The 19043-nt window shown below is 43.0% G+C and overlaps 2 long non-coding RNA genes across 2 annotated transcripts in view; both read right to left on the bottom strand.

The window, feature by feature from the left end:
• LOC121188486 overlaps positions 1-7895 on the bottom strand; it is a 29720-nt gene extending 21825 nt beyond the window's left edge. Inside the window, exons 1-2 of the long non-coding RNA XR_005894707.1 lie at positions 7685-7895; positions 6182-6274 (exon numbers count right to left, since the gene is read on the bottom strand). This is a non-coding gene — a long non-coding RNA (uncharacterized LOC121188486). The remainder of the gene's footprint in view (positions 1-6181; positions 6275-7684) is intronic.
• Positions 7896-9943: 2048 nt separating this feature from the next.
• Positions 9944-12988, bottom strand: LOC121188488. Its single transcript, XR_005894709.1, has 2 exons — positions 12906-12988; positions 9944-10744 (listed from the first exon to the last, which is right to left on the bottom strand). It is a non-coding gene; the product is annotated as an uncharacterized LOC121188488 (long non-coding RNA).
• Positions 12989-19043: the final 6055 nt, after the last annotated feature.

Here is a 19043-nt window from a genome sequence, read left to right as displayed (position 1 = left end):
TAACAGCAGCCTCACCTCAAGTCTAGCATGTGCTGGTGGCTTTAATGGTTATCTTGTCTACAGTTTCCGTCAGACTGATCTGATCTGGAAACAGCTCAATCCACTCTTTGTCAGCGAGCCAAGGCTAAGTTTGTGCACCTGACCGCACCCCAGAAAACACACAAAACAAGTGGGGAGACGACAAGAGAAGAAGACACACTGACAGCAAAACTGAGTCACAGTGCACACCCACTCCGTGACTCCTGTTACCCGATCTCGCCCACAAGGGAGGCAGCCTGAGCTATTGCTGAGAAACCTCACAGAGGAAATATGGCTGTTAAGTCATTAGGCAGCTCATTAGCACGTTGTTTAATTGGTGTCTAATTGATCATGGATGTTTTATAAAGCTGTGAACCTCAGGGGTGTGTGACAACACTGGCAGACTCTCAGGGGGGCCACAGAGTCGGCTAAAGTCTATGAATAGACTTGCAATGTCGATATTGTGCCTCACAGCTGTGTGAACCACTCAGCAAAACCTTAACTTGTCTTAGATTTCAGTTTCGGTTCAGTCAATAAAGTTGCAGTTTCTACACCAGAGTGATTCATAAAAGGCCAGTTTATTTCAATCTGATCAGAGGGTTTAGTCACCACGAGGCAGGAAGTTAAAGTGGGAAAATGTGACCAAAGAAATATCATGAGGTACAGCTAGAGGGAAGCGCAAAGGCAGAGGTGTCATCTATTTTTCCTTCCCTTTCTCCTTCCCTCTCTCAAAACACACACACAAACATACAATGCTTCAGCAGCAGGAAAAACTCCCCAGCGAACCAGCTCAGAATCTCAGGTGGTCTAATAGGCAAAGACGCTCCCTGACTCAGTGTTTTGACCTCTCTTTAGCAGCACCCACTTCCTCTTTATATTTCTTATCCTCTGCCAAATACAGACGATGAAAGGAGAAAACACAACATTGTACCACTTTCCTTTAATTCAGTTGAAAGTAACGTTCTCATGTACCAGATAAAAGAAACTCTCAATGTGCGATCCATATGCTGAAAGCCTCGACTGTACTCCGTCACAGGGTCGTAGCCTCACATACATAATCAATGGCCTCTGCATGAAAGTCTTTACAAGTTAATGGAAGGTATGAAGAAACGTATCACTGCTTCGCTTTCTCGACATGTGCCTTCTCCTATTTTTGTGCTTGTTTTTTCACTCGGAGCGCTCCGCTATCTCCCCCTGTCATTTTGTGACGAGAACTCACCTGTGAATAATTCATGAGGAGCAGCACATACGATTACACTGGTTAAAAAGTAATGAGGCGTTGCCATAATAAAAGGTTGTCTTGCATTGTTTTACCAAGTGTCTCTCACACAACGATGTCGTCGCTGGCCCGCGAGTTCACATGAAAGCACATCCTTGTCGCCCCTGACAGAGCGCAACGTTAAGAGAGAGAAAACAAGAAAACAAAACCACGGCCTGTGGAGCAGGTGGTTAGAAAACAGGCTCCACAGAAGCCCCCCTACCCCACCCCACCCCACCAGCACAGCGGCGTGATCTAGCCCAGGCTATGAGCTGTCACTGGGGGCTTTTCATGTCTGAGCTTGGGAAAGATCAGTAGACTCCCCGTCTGAGCTCGGAGCCCTTTGATAATCGATGGAGCTTACAGTGGTGCTTTGTAATGACAGCGACCATTCACGGCCCAATCAAACTGCACCGCTGTCCTCTCTTGTTTGTTCCCAGGATTGTGCAGGCTATTTCCTGTTTGACTTAAAATGAGGCCTTGTGTTTTATGAGCGCGTCAGTGTTGACAGCGAGGAGATACATCGGCATTACAAAGCTCCTCCTTTTTGGAGTTTGAGTACAATATCTGTTTTCAGCACAACACGGCATTGTTTTCTGTGTAGTTGGAACAGATGTACAAGGCTGACACAGTTTTTACATAACCTGTACTTACACTCGGTGACACACTTTTGACTGTGGGAGCACTGAATCAACTTCTTCATTGTGCAGAGTAGCATTAATGTGCCATTAGTCATTAGCAATCATCTGTCATCTGTCAGATAGTTGAAGATAAGTAGTAACGATTGACCTTAGAGTGACACCGTGCCCGAAATGCACGGCTCAATTAGTACATTTAATTAATTCAAAGTCAGTTTGAATTAATTAAGGCATCAAACACTGTCCCATTGCAGACCTGAAAGATGGTTGTAATCGCATTGTCGGGCATCAACAGCTGTTGTAAGTTCATATTTTCACTGTAAAAAACTTTAAAATGTCCTTATAAACTTCTCACACTACTTCTGCGCCACAGTCCACACTGTTTATCCACATACTCAGTATGCAATAAAATTTACTTTCACCAAATATGGCAAAATCCACAACTGAGTTATATTATTGTTGTCCCCCAACGCTCCAAAGCTCCATCATAAGTGCCTTATTTAGTCATTTTATGCAGAAAAATTAGGTATTCCAATGGGCTACAGAGCAATGGATTGTGCTGCAGGAGTGGTTTGAGAAGTTTCTATGTTTGTATTCATCCCACATTTCCACAGAGAAAATGGGAAACCATCACAATCCAGTGTAAAGCAACTGAATTCAAGTTGAACCAACAATGAGGAAAAACTAAACTACAAACTTTTTGACCATCATTGTTCAAGCCTACAGTGAGAGAGTGAGTGTTTGATAATAAATTTTGGGTGGAGTATCACTTTAATAACCTAAGAACCCTCGAGTTAATGAGACTGACTAATTGGCTTCCCACCAGATGAGCTGCGCAGTTAATGGGAATGAAAAACATGATGATTTTCAAGGATTTCCACGAAAAAAGTGTCAAAAATGGGCCCCATCGTAATCTCAGGTATTCCCCACCTCCAATCTATTTCTGTCCCACAAATACATTATTCAGTGGTTGTGAATCTAATTAAGTATTGAACATGCACAGATGGTGCTCTTGACCTCCTGTGAGTGCAGTGCGTTGTATGTATACGCTGCAACAGCTGACACACGTGTCCCTGTTTGCATGTGAACATACAGTACTTGGGTCTGTACAAGTTACTGTAAAGACTCAAAGAATGCCATTCAATCAGGATGGCAAGGACGTACTATTATATTAATGTTTTTCCCATATGTGTATGTGTGAATGTACATTTCTGTGTGTGTGTGTGTGTGTACGTATAGTGCGTAGGTGTGTGTGTGTTTCATGGCATGCAATTATAGTATGATTCGTACAGTGATAGATGAAGAGAACCTGTTCATTTGCTGTCCCCCTCAGTTAGATAGACCTAGTTAATAAGCCATCATGCCAGCGACATTGTGACATTTCCACTGCCTGCTCTGAGTGCATCACACACATGAATTGTGACTCTGTGTGTGTGTGTGTGCCTTCCCCACTGCTCTTTACAATACCCACTGCACAGGACACGCAGTACAATGACACAAATAACATGTGGGGAGAGGGAGGCCAGACTAATGGATGAAAGAGTAGAGAGCAGATTGATTGAACAGGAGAGATATAAAGAGCTCATGTAGTGGAGGCACACAGTGTTCACAGCAAGCTCAAGCTCCTCAAGGTTGTTTTGATATTTCCGAGTCACTTCCTTAAATCGTGTTGCATCCGTATAGTAACGCTATATGGATTTACACATTTGTGTGTGTGTGTGTGTGTTTATGTACAATACAAAGTTTGTGGGTTTCCCTTGTGTTTTCCAGTATATTCTTTGTCAAGTATTGTGCCCCCCTCTGTGTCCACGCATCTCTTCTTGTCTCTCTCTCGTTCTCCCCTTCATCCCTCAGTCATAGGTGGGTGTCACCGGCTGTGACTGAACTGGGTAAGACTGGAGACAGGCACAACTGGGAAAATTGGGAGCACAGACAACTGCATGAAAAGTGTCCTTGGTTAGATCCTTAAAGCCATTCTCTGTTTTTTTTTTTTGATACTTTAAAATGTTCGGGCTCGCTCACATTACACGCACTTGAAGATAAAATTTTCTGCCTGCCTGCAGCTCCCCTTCTTTTACTGCCATCCATCACTCTCTCCGTCTCCCTCCCTGTCAGCCTCTGCTCTTCTCATTTAATGTTGTGGGCTGGCCAGATCAATAGTCTAAGACAAACATGCACGGACATAAACACATACACACATGCACACCAACATCATGGCTGGGAAAGAACAAACACACATTAAAGGAAAATATCTGGGCCCTTCAACTATAATCACAGGGGTTTTTACTGCAGGGATGAAATTGTTTCTCACTGTTGTTTGATACAATTACAACACCTGATTGCTGAAGATGAACAAAAATAGACAAATAAAAGGGATAAAAGTGACTGGAATCGAGGTTGAAAGGCAAAAAGAAAAAAAAAAGGCAGCCTGATAGGTGAACTAAAAACCATCAGTTCAGCCAACCAGCTGCACAGACTGGCTACATTCACAGAGACGGCATCAGCCAGAGAGCGCAGGGCCCGATTACGATCCTGTGAATGTGCATGAGCATAGTGGAGCTGAGGTGAAATGACTTCTGTCACGTCTGTGGGACCACTAGTGGCTGACGGCCTCATAACACACAGCCGTAAGCATCCCGCATGCAAACGGCGCTCATAGGCTTGCGTAAAAAACCTGATTATGACTTTTTAGCTTTTCAGATTTTCGCTGGCCCTCACTCGGCAGCGGATGCGCCCAGTCACAGTTACTCAATCCCGGCCTCTGGACGATTAGGCACCATCTCACTCCAAGCATGACCAATTCTTCTGCTCCCCTCTCACACACTCGTCGCTCCCCAGCGAGGTCAGGGGACAGACAAACCGAGGACTTCATTCCTTACGCTTCTGTCGTTTAAATCAGGTCGGATGAGTGTCATCCTCCCCTCCCCTTTAAGAGCATGGTAATCTGATTCTTTCTACTCATGCCTCTATCTGCTCTCCTTTCCTCTGCCTCTAACTCTCTTGGTTTTTCCCTCCCAACTCTGTCTCTCTGTCTTCATCACGGTTGTGTTATGATTGAATTATACCCTCTGGAGTGGCTCTGTGAACCTCTGTGCGGCTGCTGTGCTGTCACCAACAGACCTACATCTCCCCTCCATGCTGCCCAGGCCACTCTCTCTGCCCTCGTACTATATGTTCATTGGCCATGTCCACCCCAGCGCTTTCCTGTCACCTTGGATCACAAGAGAAGGATGAAGGGAGGGACAAAAGAAGGAAAACAAACACTGACCTGATGGCAGCTTCTTTGCCTGCAACATTTATGTGTGTGTATCTAAATCCATGAGATCTGACCATTCTGACTGACAAGCATGGAGAAGTGGTCTGGCTGTCGTTATCAGTAAAGTAAAAAACGTACGCTTTCTTTCTCTGTCTCTTCCCTTCGATTGCTCTAAATTCCACCTAGCTTGACACTGACTCACATTTAAACAGTGCATCATGCAATAGTTGCTACATGTGCTCAAAACCATATACACTTTAATAAATCCATGTAATGCCGTTCACTCAGTTAGATGGTAGCGAATAGTATGTAGTAAATTATAATAGTAAATATAATCTATGTTGCCCTACAAGTTGCTTGCATCTTTACATGTATTTATTCTGGAATTCATACAAAGCACTGACACAGAGATTCATATGCACAAATGCACCGATACACATATGCAGCGGTAAATTCAGGCGTAGATAGTGTGTGGGGGGCAGGGAGACGCAGGCTATCCAAACAGGCTGGTTAGAAGCATGTTGTCTTAATTAGGCCTGACAGCCTCCTCAAAGAACATGAATAAAAAGCGTGGAGCCCCAGACCTGGACTCATGCATAATGGTTCAATGCAAGGAGTGTCGGGGAAAGAAAGAGTGTGGCTTGCATTTCAGACACATGTAATTAATGCACAGAACAGGGCGTTGAGGGTGCAGAGGGTGTGTGTAAAAATGTGCACAAAGAAAAAACACTAATAACTGAGAGCCAGCATGTTTTGCAATGTATTGCACTGAGTATGTTCCTACATGAGAAGGAGAAAAAAAATCCATTCTCTATTTTCTGTATTGATTCCTACAGTTTAAAAGACACACTCTAAAAGCAACACAATATTTGTTCCATTGTGTTCAACTCTTTTCAGTGCTTTCAGAAAAGTTACTTTTTTTCTCTCTTGAATCGCAGGCGCCACAGAGTCGTGGCCTTTGATTTTCATCACACTTTATCAGGTTGACCAGAGGGTCCTTGTGTGACTTACCTTTACTACACTGGCTTCCTCTCCCTCTCTCTCTCTCACCACCTTGGCTCTCAGAATAGTCGTATGCTCGTTTCCAAGGCAACCAGCCAGGACCTGTGTCCAGAGAGGGTTGACAGACATTGAATGGAAGAACATGAAACAGCGGCTGCTCTCACAAAACACTTGCACCGCTGTACATTAAGCAACATTACCTATTAGATTGTGTGATATAAAGAGACAGTTAGCAAAAGTGATATTCAGATGCAAAACTTTTTTTTTTTTTAAATTCAGGATTTTTATTGCCTGAAAAAAAATGGCCAGTATAATATTTTCCCTTGCCAGATGGATGAAGCAAACTAGATTTTTTTGGGATAAGCTGCAGCCCCCCTGGAGAAAGAAGAGACTTAATTTTCCTTTCCACTGGGTCAGTACACCAAGTATGCCCCATTAATGTAAAGAGAGAAATTAGAGGCTTACAAGAAGTGAAAAAGAAAAGCAAAACTCAGTGGGCCAGCACTAAGAGAGAACATTGCTATCAGTTGTCTAATTAATCTGCTAGCTCGGTGATGTCCAGGGAGCGGAGGGAGGGATGAGGAGCTGCAGCGACAACAAGAGATAAGAGGAACAATAGAAATCTCAGTCTCACACTTTGTCACTGGGGTGTTGGATAATCCTGTTATTTTGAGCAACAGAAAGGGACAATTAATAAGTGGTGCACTCAGTGTAAAACGCTTCAAGGGTCAGAGATTTTTGAATTGTCCATTCGCACAGGGGTGACAACACACTTGTGGCTTAAATAAAAACTGCCCCTCACTACTGCTGGGCTAGATGTGGGCCATTAAACATAGATGTGAGTATGAGGTCAAGGATCATTTTTTTGGGCTGCCCCTAAAAACAGTGCTGTTACTCTCCAATAGGGGGTGCTGTCTCCTGTCTTCTCCTGAGGGCGAACAGTATGAAGGGGGCCTCTCTATCATAGTGAACCTGACAACTCAAGCCAAGTGTCCCTCCCAAATTTATCACAGTATGCCTCCTGACACCAATCCCCCTGAAGTCAACATGAGTCATCCCTAAATTTCTGCTTCTCTTCCTCTTCTCCTCTAACTTTAAATTGGACATTATATTTGGAGAATAATGGTGTAAATGAGCTGCTATGGTGTCAGTGCAGGTGCAGGGTTTGGTATTCGTCTAATGAGCACACCTCTTTTTAGTTTTCCTAAAATGGCTGCAGACAAAAAAAAGGCAAAGTTCAGTGTTGATTTGCTGTGGTTGTGCTCAACTATTTAGACGTATAAAACAAACATAAAGCCAAAGCTCAGACTGGAATGTTCCACTCAAGCAGAAAGTACAAAATCAAGGAAAGCGTCAGAAACATGTAAATTTAAAGAAGGAGACTGTTGTGATAGTCGAGATTTGGTGCAGTGTTGCCACCTCAGTTAAAAAGTGAAGTCAAACCTGTTGCGGTTTAGCATGTGATTAATGAGAGAGCGAGGGAAAGGGAGAGAAAGAGAAAAAGGACGCTACCTGAAGCTCATTTGCTCTGCTGTTGTTGAACGACGGCTGATAGCTGATATCCAATCAGATTCAATTTGCAGGGGATGTTTTCATTACGCCTGGAACATCAGTCAATACGTCTGGCCTGGCTCCGGCTCAGGGAGATAAGACTTTTGGGGCAGACCCAGGTTCAGCTTTCACTCCTCCATATCCAGAACTTTTTAACCTACAGACAACACACAGAACTGACCAGGAGTCAGTGCAAACACTTGCTGGTTGAACAGTCTTAAGCAGGGATCCTGTTACAGATCTTGAACCTCTAAAGGAAATGGAATTATTTTCTGAATTATATTTTACAATAATAATTTAAAAAAAAAATCTTTTTCAACTAAGCCCTCGTTTCATGGTCTCACCAATTTGATTGCCAAGTTAAATTTATTTTTACTAGAACAAACGATACAGTGGAGCTACCATGGAGAGAGCTGGGTAAAATAATAGAAAATTCTTCTCTAATATTTCTTGCAAGTTTATTCCCTGTGAAAATTTTTCTTGAAGCACAAGAGTATGAAATGATCAAGGACAGACAGACCAAGCCTTTTTTTGACAGAATGGTCCCTGGTTTTCTTCTTTTCATCCAAATTAAAAAGCAAAAAGTACGATGCAGAATGATGCTGCACCTCTACCTGTCCATCAATAAATAAAAACCAAATACAAAAGATCAAAATAGTGAGAAAGGAACTGGTGTAAAAAGACACTGTGTTCTCAAATTCAGGTCTTGTACAGTAGATTAGGAAGTCAGAGTCCTTCAGTTTCCTTAGAATAACCCTGCGTTTTCCTGTGATGAAGTCTTAAAGATCTGAAGAGCATCAAGAGACATATCTAAGAGAAGTGCCTTCAGTTTTTATTCATGTTCCTTCCCTTTTCTTTTTCAAATGATCTGCAGCTTCAGAGAGAGGAAAGTGAGGGAGAGAGACAGAGAGAGAGAGAGAGCAGGAGGGAGAGGGAGAAAGAGAAGTGTTTTCCAATAGAAATGAGGCGAGTCGAAGTAGACTCTTCAGTCGGGCAGAGGCTGTCACTGCTCAGTTCAAAACATTCTGCCATGCAAAACAGCCAGAGTCCCCAAAACCTTTTACATGACTTCACTTTGAACATCACTGAAACTCATTCACAAGCAGGTCAGGCTCTTTCAAACTAAAAGACATTTTAAAATCAGTCCAAAAAAAAAAAAAAAAAGAGTTGAGGGTTTCTGGTGGCAAATCTATACAATTACTTTTATTTGTTGGTCCATTTTGTTTTTCTTTGTCAATGAAGAGCATTGTCCTGTTATTGGCAAGCACCTAGGAGTGAATTCGTCATAACCACAAGCATGCACTGCAAACACACACACACACACACACACAGTTCTCATATTCTGGAGGACAGCTGCAGGGGTGTGGAAGCCTTGGGAAAATGGATCATGGAATCAGGCCAATCAACTTCCTCTCTAACCAGCACCTGTTTGTCCGTATCTGCTGCTGACAATTTCACAACACAAAGTGATTATGAAAATATACACAAATTAATACACATATAAGTAAACACTATAGATTACTGTCATAAACATGCCTTTCTTCACTTTTTTTTTTGTTGTTGTTGTTGTTGAAGTCATGCAGTACAGTAAGCATGTATGATTTTCTGCTTGCATGTTTGTCACTGAGGTTTTATTCAACAGAGATTATGCAAATTTGAATCTATTACACATCCTGCCCTAATTCACTAAACCCTGTTATAATTAAGACACACATCCACCATGGAGAAAACACACACACAAACATAGACACAGACACACACACATCACAGTAATAAAGTGTTACCTTGAAATATTCCCTCGACCAAAAAGAGAGATGAAGAGATGCTGAGATGATGACAGTTAATACGCCTTGATGTTTTTGTCAGTCAGACAACAGGAAGGCTGTGTGTGTGTGTGTGTGTGTGCGTGCACGCATGTGTGTGCATGTGTGTCAGTGTGTGCCATGAGAGAGAGGATGTGCACGTGTGTACATGCGTGTACCAGCCGAGGGGTGGGGGCAGGGGGGGTAGACGATCTTCTCTGAAGCGGCCCAGGCAGGCATCAGCACTCAATCATCCCAGATCTGCCAGACGACACCAGCAGAGAAAACACATTACCCGTGTCGTGTCGCCTCGTCTTCTTCTGTTGTCTTCTCTTTATTATATTTAGGGCTGCCTTGCCTCAGGGTCAGGTGACAATCTGCATTCTCTTTCTACAAGTTTTCTCAAAACTGTCTGGAGTTTTTTTTTTTTTTTTTTTTTTGTATTTTTATTTTTCAATGTTTTTTTCTACCTCTCTGTTAAAGGGGAGCTGTTGATGGTTTTTAATCCCTACATGAGTCCCTTTGCAGATGACTCTGCTGGCATGGTGTCAGAAAGAAACTAACAGAGAGCAGCGCTACGCATTAGACAAAAGATGAATACCCTCAGAAGGGAGGGAGGGAATAGAGAGAAGAGGCAAAGAGCCCATTTGAAGTGCCTGTCTAAGTTTTAGTAAAAAATGAGTTCTTTATAACAGCATATAAATATATAAATGAAACACTTAAAGACATTATCAGGCACTTTCATTCCCCCTGCCTTTTTTGTGCTGGTTGAGGTGGGAAACAGAAGGGAAGTAAACACATCTGCATATCTGAGTCATTGGTTCCAAGAGAGCTGTTATGGGCTGTCTCTGCAAATCTTTTCTCTGTTTCTTACAGCCCACCAGCAACAAAATCACATCTCTAGACCGCTGATGCTGGGTCAGATATTTCAACAGTCTTTTAACTGATGTGGTTAGATTCGAGGGTGGCAAATCTGATTTCAAACCTTCGGATTTCAAATGGCTGTGCACCCTATTGGTTTGTCTTTTTCTCGGCTTTGAACACATGTGCCCACGGTCTACAGCAGAGGAAGGTGGCATATGTGTCGCTGCCGTTTAGTGTCCATTTGATGGTAAGTTGGCACAGTTGGTGTAACGGTGTGGGCCAAGACCGGTCAGGCCCTCTGTCTCCACGGTAGCCATCACCTGGACAACCAAGCGTGCCAGCCCTGTGGCCACATCTGAGGGATCAGAAAAATGGCATCAACTGGCAGCAAGTACGAGGCCGGGGACATTTTCTCTCTCCACCTGCTTCACAGCAGGCTTACATATACAGTACAAACCATGCACAAGAAGAGGCTAACCTAGTAATGCTTTAGGTTATGTCACGCAATGTACAGCATAAACCTGTTGGTAAGTACTCTATGGTAATTTTGAAATAGATCACAGCTAATTAACCCTGTAAAGTGCGACAGAAAACCCTATCTTCACCCAAACGTTGGGCTTTGTTTCTAAGTCATGGTCACGCTGTACCCCATGATATTTAAGTTCCTCCCAAATACCAGATTGTTGCTCAGGTAGAACCCCCATACTCCCTAAGTCCACATCTTGTTCGCTATACATGTATGTTTACATACGTACTATAAAGGTATGCTGTTGTAAAGAAATAACACAGTAAATAGGAAATAGGTAATAATTTCATTGTGCATTTGGGGTCATAACATACAGAGAGGTTTAATTTAACTGCTCTAAAAATATATATGCAGTTAAACGCAAAAATGCACAAAAAGCACCTTCTGATTGATTAGTTTCACCACTGAATAACAGGATGTCAGAGAAGGTCATGGATAAAAGAACTACTTTGTCCTCCTTTATGTGTGTGAGGCCTGGATTTCTTCTAACCTTGAGATCCTTACCCTTATCTGTTGTTCACTTTGTGTGAGTGTGTGTTTATACCTTCTGGTCAGTGAGAAGACTCTTTCACTATGGCTGTCACCCCCAGGAGCAGGCTCATACAACAGGAATAATAAGCAACTATTCTGCTCTGTCGCAGCGGACCAAACAGGTTTTACAAAGAAGGAGGACTCCGGGGGGTCAGGGCTGAGCGCTGGCTCCCTCTCCCCCTGTCTCCTATAAGCCACAGAGACAGACACACACACACACGCGCACACACACGCACATGCACGCACACACACACACGCACACACACATTCACAAACACTTCTTTATGACTTCCACTTTCCTTTGTATGTCCCCAGTGTGTAGGGGTCACCATAGTAACCTTATCTTCTGCAGCAAATGGCTGGGATGCTGTGATGGGGTCTTGACCATAGTTTATTGATCCACAAGATTTGGTGCTTGTTTCAAAGAAAAATCTTGGTCTGTGTTGTGGAGACTTGCGATCAATACGAAGAAATCCCTGGAAACAAACTTGATGACTTCATACTCTTGAGATATTCACAGTTTATGGGCTGTGATTCTGGCCAGTTGTTTGTGCCTGTAGATCATTCAGAGTGTATTTGGTTATGCCTTTGTGTACTGGGTGTGTATGCATATGTATGTGTGTGTATGCGTGTGTCTGTGTTCCATATGGGTACTTCCTGTGGTTATGTCTATGCAGCAGAGATGATTCATGACTTTCAGTACTGTTTCAGAAAGAGAAAATTCACACTATAAATTTGTCTTTCCAACTCTCTGTGTCACACTCATATATATATATATACACACACACACACACACACAAACACACACACAAACACACACGCACACACATACACTCTGGCTCTCTTATGTTACAGTGTTCCGACTCCCACACAAATAGACAAAAATGAGTGCATCTTCATTTATCCTTTTTGGGGTAACTGACACAAATGAACCAAAAATATCTTTCACATATGCTCATTTTGCATTTACTCTGACTGGCAGCTCATGATCGTGCTTATAAATATCGTAATCACATAACAATAGGCAACATTTACTCAGAGGTGTCTTATATAGTCATTCATACAAATAAGCAGTTTACATAACAGATTACTTTCAGAAATCGGACTCTTAATTCGACATTCTGCTTTGCTTTATCAGTAAACGCTGCAGCAGATTTGTGTCTATAGTACAAAGGATAAAGTCCTTTTTTTGTGGTCCTAGGAAGGCTGTGTGTTCTGCTGTGCACGCAGTGCTTAGCAGAGGTCACTGCAAACAATAGCCCACGGGAAGTGAGAGCAGCTACAAAGGCAAGAAAAGCTTGAGAACATAAAAGGAAAAAAAGGGATCTACATGAGTGTGTATTGTTGAAACTGACTTAAGATGTAGAACATTTTTCACAGCAAAGCATAGAAATAATTCCACAGTTACTCAAAGCAGCAGCAGTGATAATAGCAGCAGTACATTGAGTCTGTTGCTCACCTTATCATTGCTGCCATGTTATCATAAAGGGGAAAGTCCGCGCACAGGAAACTTTACAGTTCACTTACAGTATCCACTTATAGTTCAGTCAACAATTTTCCTTTTTCAAATGAAGCCACAACTTCCTCATTGCTGATTTTCCACGCCTCTCTGTTGCTCTCTTTCTCTTTTTTTTTCCGAGTGTTGCGTCACTGGGCTGTGGTTCTCACTACTCACAGTGCAGGAAGTGTATTGTGGCAAAACAGGTCCCTGTCACTGTTTCCACTCTTCAGTGAGGACCACAGAGCTAAATTTAACACCAATAACAAGATCACAGGTGCCCAAAATACTCACTTCCACATACATAGAAGTTTAATTTAACTACTCTGAGCTATTTATACTTAACCATGTTAATATACTTATGTCTGGGATGAGGTTAAGTTTACTGTGTGACGCAGTCTGCCACAAAGGAAACAGCCCAAGCCAATTAGTGAGCCTTGGGGTTAGAGAGGAGCTAGTCAAGTCAGGACAGTTAGCTGCCAAGACTTAGCTCCCCATGATGATCACATGAATGAAGTCTTGTCAGAAAAGAGCCTGACTGGCACCGGCATGTGTGTCAATCACACACCTGACTGAGAGCGACTTTTGACGCAGATGCGGCCGTCATTGGTCAGTTTATTGGATTAACCCTTTACTCCAGCTCAAAAAACATGGCCAAGACAGATGAACACATGACTACTGACATCTGTTTGTATCACAGAAAAGTCTTTTTTAGAAACGTACTGAGCTCAGGTCAGTCGTCTACAACAACAGGAACTGAAATTTCAGGAACTGAAATGTCTGCCGCCTCAAAACATTAGATTTGGCGTAACATGTTGTAGTAAAAATAGAACACGATGGCTATTCTAATTATTTGTATGGTTCATTTACCACAGAGAAAAAGGAACTTGGAAAAAAGATGTTTGCTGTTTGTACGTACGAGAGAAATACGGGCAGAGAATGGAAAATGCAAAAATGAAAGAGGAAGAATACAAAAAGAAATATGTGAAAGGTACAAAAACTATCCAACAAGCTACAGGGAGAAAAATAAAATGTGAAAGAGACCACAGATCAATCACACTGAAGGGAGACACGACTGAAGCAGTGAAACATTGTTGAATGTCTTCAGATCATGTCCGGGAATCTATCTGTAAAGGACCGGCAGTATCAATATCAGCCCCTTTATCTGGAGCAGCTCCTCTCTCCACTCTTTGTGTCGAGGGTATTGTGAGGCCTCAGCTGAACCCACCTCTGTGTATTGTCAGCATACGCTCAGTATCAGTGCAGTTGAGAAGGGAGGACAGTGGACTTGGACTGTAGCCAGAGCCAGAGTGGGTTTTACTCTGGTTAAAGTTATGCGCTGCTCACTGCGACTGGCTCCTGTAGCTCAGTCTGGCTAGGAGCAGAAGCCAGTAGTGGGACATTTACCCTGGGCACTGCCGAGTCACGTTAGCCAAAGTCTGGTCTGTCTCCATGTGGGTGTAAGTTCAGCCACACAAACACGTGTACTGTACACCCACAACAAACACGCTGATTGGTACAACTGTGAGAGTCTGATTTTCCCCAAAGTTCAGCCTGACAAACCTGAATGAAGTTCTGTGAATTTAAATAATGTATGGCTAAACAACACGTGTTTGTAATAGTTAAGCTTCATTCATTCAGAAAGTCTCCCTGAGATCTCTTCTGTGTGTGAGACCTGAGAGCTAAATATATAAACATATAACTTCACAACAAGACAATTTCAGTCACACAAAGCAGTCATCACACACACACACACACACACACTCACACTCACACTCACACACACACACACACACACACACACACACACTCACACACACACACACACACACACAGTCTATTTAAAACAATCACAAAGATTACTGAAACTTTAAAGGTCCTCACAGAACTGAGTGTCTCTAACTTCAGTGGGCCCAGCAGCATGTCACTGAGGTTTAAGTGGTTAAAGGAAAGATGAACACATATTCAGAGGTAGCATAGCTTCAGTCTCTTACTTTCAATTTCATTCTCTCCCTCCTGTTTCTCTGTTATTTCCTCCCTCCTACTCCTTCCCTCTCAATTATTCCCTGCCCCGTCTCTCCATCCCTAACTCATACCATCTCTCTGAGCCTTTGCCACTGTGGGTCTATAGATAGGCTGATGTAAGGTAGATGTGGTGGGGCTTTGGAGAAAGCGGATTAGCTCTTATTGTCACTAGCAGAAAATGAGCCAAAGGGCCTGCTATAAATAGGCAGATTTACTCCACCCCACTACTCAAAGCTCGGCAGGAGATCAGGCTCGGGAGCGCAACTTTAAGGCCAGGGTCAGTGTGTTACTATGGCGACACGGCCACGGCAATGTGAGTGTGTGTCAGGGGGTGAGGGTGTACGTGAATGTGTGAGTGTGTGTGTGTGTGTCACCCCCTCCCTGTTCTCTGGGTCCTGCGTCTCTCCAGCAGCAACAGCAACAGCAGTCACTCTCCCAGCCCCTGCGGAGAGAGAGCATGTTGGGTAACAGCAGTCTGGAGTTCCCCTGGACTCGCTCCAGACCTCCTCTCCCTTCCCTCCTGCCTCTCTCCCACAGTCCTCCCCTCCTTCTCCCCTCTCACCCACCCGCTTCCCCTTCTCCCTGCTGGCTCTTTCGCTTAGGATTGATATGGGTTTGTGTGTGCGTGGGTGTGTGTGTGCGTGCGTGCGTGTGCACACATGTGTGTGGACATGCTTGGCTATTCCCAACAGCCTCTACAGTACAACTGCTGGTTTATTTGTGCTGTTCACAGCGGGTCATCTCCCTTTGACGTTTTTGGTGTTTTCAACGCCACCCTTCCTCTAAATACTGCTCATGGACCATCTTTCCATTAAGCCCTGTGGATTCCAGCTCCCAGTTAAACCATTATGGAGAACTGATCTAGAGTCAGAGTCTGCTGTTTCTACATATCAACACATCTACTCTGACTCATTTTCTCTAGTTCCTCATTCTGAATATGAGAAATGAGTACAGCTTTCAAAACAATTTGTGCCTATTTGTGGCCCTGGACAAGCCCAGTCAGAGTACTGTAATCATCGACACCATCATCATCATCATCATAGCAGCAAATGCTGGTTAATGTATGATGAAACACTTCAGCTCAGAGTTTCTCTGTCCTGGGAGAATTGTTAAGGTGGGCAGACACTTTCTAAAATCCCTTCAAAGAGATTTACAGTAACTTACATGATTCAGGTACTAAGAAGGAAGTTACATATTTCTTGTTTGAGATGATTCAGAAAGTTCAAGTGTGAGTATTTAACATGGGCATTTATAGTCAGATCGAAATTTAGTTCTTTTTTTGCTGATATCTTAACTTAAAAACGCTGAGCAGAAGCATGAATCCACTAACCCCCACATCCCAAATACAGAGGAGACAGAGATGGAATGGCGACAGATATTGAGGAAAAAGTAGGTGTACAAACATGAAGGATGTCAACAAGGCAGCACAGTATCTTATAGGGCCTGTTTTAGCACGTTTACCTGCACCCACTCCATTCAGTGTTTAGCCTCCGTGCCAGAGGAACAAGCTGCCACATGCTTTTGCCACAAAAGCACACAACTGTAACTCACCCTGCTTTGCACCCAGCGCTGACAAAGCACAGCGTCACAGTTTCCGAAACCTCTCCTTCCACTTTTGCATCACCTTGCACGCAAAAAAACAGAAATGTCAGTATATTTGTGTGAACTGGCAAGTCATACACACACCGGATATACATACACAAGTAGATTAGGTTTGTAGGTTACATACTGTACGGTGTATTAAAGGACAGAAAATATGGTTTCACAAACAAACATTTCCTCCCTGATTTATTTCTCAACCTTTCAACAACTGTAGTGTTGAGATGAAGTGATGAATATTTCTTATTATTGTCCATATTCCTAATAAAATGAAAACAGAATGATATTAACACAAGTAAAATACAACTGAATAAACTGTTACTTATTTAAACTTTATGCAAAGTTACCCAAGAATAAGAAGCAAAAAGAAGAACTAACTGAGCAAATGTCACAGGCTTGTCTAGCAACTGCTGACGTCAGCAAGTCTAGCTCAAGAAAATTTAATTATTATTATAAAGTTTCTAAAAAACCTTTATGTGTCATGATTCAAGACAGTCATCTGAGGGTAAAGCAGGAGATCAAGTCTACGTGTTTGCGGCCCATCTGAATGAGTAGATAAGTGACTTAAATTAGATCAGTTTATTTGTCTGGCTGGCCTTAAACAAGACCACAGAGTCTGGGATGTCTGAGCCACTGAATGAAAACGAAACACAGACAGCTTCCTCTTTCCACCCATCAGCCGCGCTTTTTTTTTTCCCCCTCCTTTCACTCTATCGTTTTCTCCAACTTAGTCTGGTGATATCACGGAGCAACGGATGTGATGTCACTTCCTGTTTGGTTTTCAGTCTCTGCTGCAAGCAATAGAAAGGAGCAGCTTGCTGACAGCTGTGAGTGGAGCTGGAAACATGCAAATAAACAGGGTCAAAGGTTAGCGCTCGCTAATTGTAAGCGTTTGCAAGCTCTCACAGCTGCTTTTTAAAGCCACATAGGAGTCTCTGAACATTTTCCCTTTGTTGTTTGGTATGTGGCTCACATTAACTTGTTGTTGTTGGTGAGTGAGTCTTCAAATCAACTTCTCCAACAGTACAGGTGCATGAATCACTTTGGGTGAAATCTTTGTATAACACAGCAAGCAAGGCCACATAGCTGGAGGACAATCCTGCTTCATATTTACTCTGTATACTGTATATATCCTGTATTATCTCAAAAAGAGCAGCAGTAAGAAAACTCTAACTCCTTTTCCTCATCATCTGTCGCTAGTTGAGAGTCTCCTGGTGACAGACAGGCAGGCGCTGTGACACCCAGCCCTGGTAATAGAAGGCAATTATAAGCCCTGGCGAGAGCTGTGGCAATGGGGAAAACTTTTATACAGCCCCCCTCCTGGGGCGCTGACATGCAGACACACTGAAATTAATTGCTACAAAACATCAGACGAGCTTGACGCACACATGCGCACAGTCAAACTCCTGGAAAGGAGAAGAATGAAACAATACACATCATGCGACGTTGCATTGATGCGCGTGAGGAGGAAGAAGAAGAAAGAAAAGGCAGCAAAGAGAAGCAGCGAAAAAACAAGTAGATCCCTTCCAACAAATCATGTTTTCATCTAAATAAAGAAGCCAAAGACAATAGACTCGGGTACCTTGGAGACCAGGAGGACTATTTCTCCATGGCAACCAGTATGGTGTGTGACAATGCCGCAGTGCGAGGGTTTGAACTGCTAAAGCTGTCTGGGAATGCAGAGATAGATGAGGGGGGGGAGAGAGAGAGAGAGAGAGAGAGAGAGAGAGAGAGAGAGAGAGAGAGAGAGAGAGAGAGAGAGACTCAGAGTGAGACCCATGGAGGGCTGTCTGTGTGCTCATAATGAGAACACACACTGTCACAATCCCACTGTGAGAAAAATGGAAGTTCATGACTTTCCAACTCACGTTATTTTCTTTCTTTGACTCTTTAAGTCAATACAGAGTGAAAATCCTGTTCCTAACTAAATTATGACACTAAGCCTGTTTATGTTTCCAACAGTGCATATCCAAATATTCTCATACGTAAACATTTCTCTGGTGTTGCTATGGAGTTGTTCCCCTGTTTGGCTGTTAGAAAAAGCAGCACCATGGGGCCTTCGTAGGAGATTTATTTTAATTGTGTGGTGTATTGTGGCCAAGAGAATGTCAGGCTATATGCTGGGTGTGTGCTGTCAGCACACTTGTGGATACATGTACTCGCGTCGGCCCTTGGCCACGATCATGTGTGTGTAAGTGGGTGTTTGTGTTCAATACGCCACGTGCGTGGTGTGTTTGTATAGCAAGACAAACACAAATAATGGAACACGTTGGTGTGTGCCTGTGTAGCAACTTGTGAGTGTGTTTGTGTTCTGGTTTAAAGTTGGGCTATAATAGGTCATAAAAAAGCTTCACTTCCTGTTTGATCACTCTTCCTTATACATGTGTTATAATCGTGGATTTAATAGAGATTAGTTTTCCATAAGCTTGACTTTGGCATCTGAAAAGAAGAAAAGAGTGATTTATTTATTTATTT

This window comes from Toxotes jaculatrix, chromosome 10 (assembly GCF_017976425.1).
Source record: "Toxotes jaculatrix isolate fToxJac2 chromosome 10, fToxJac2.pri, whole genome shotgun sequence".
NCBI classification, from domain to species: domain Eukaryota; kingdom Metazoa; phylum Chordata; class Actinopteri; family Toxotidae; genus Toxotes; species Toxotes jaculatrix.
This window is presented reverse-complemented; position numbering and strand designations above follow the sequence as displayed.